Genomic DNA, 409 nt, shown 5'->3' on the forward strand with positions numbered 1-409 from the left:
ACTTTCCTGGGGCGGTCCTCATGTGAGTCAGTTTCGTTGTAGCGCTTGATGGTTTTTGGGCACATGGGGACACATTCAAAGTTTTTGCAAATTTCAGGACTGACTGACCGTCATTTCTTAAAGTAATGATGGCCACTCGTTTCTCTTTACTTAGCTGATTGGTTCTTGCCATAATATGAATTCTAACAGTTGTCCAATAGGGCTGTCAGCTGTGTATCAACCTGACTTCTGCACAACACAACTGATGGTCCCAACCCCATTAATAAGGCAAGAAATTCCACTAATTAACCCTGACAAGGCCCACCTGTGAAGTGACTACCTCATGAAGCTCATTGAGAGAAAACCAAGGGTTTGCACCGCCATCAAAAAAGGGTGGCTACTTTTGAAGAAACTAGAATATAAGACATGT

The sequence above is a fragment of the Etheostoma spectabile genome, chromosome 4 (genome assembly GCF_008692095.1).
Source record: "Etheostoma spectabile isolate EspeVRDwgs_2016 chromosome 4, UIUC_Espe_1.0, whole genome shotgun sequence".
NCBI lineage: Eukaryota > Metazoa > Chordata > Actinopteri > Perciformes > Percidae > Etheostoma > Etheostoma spectabile.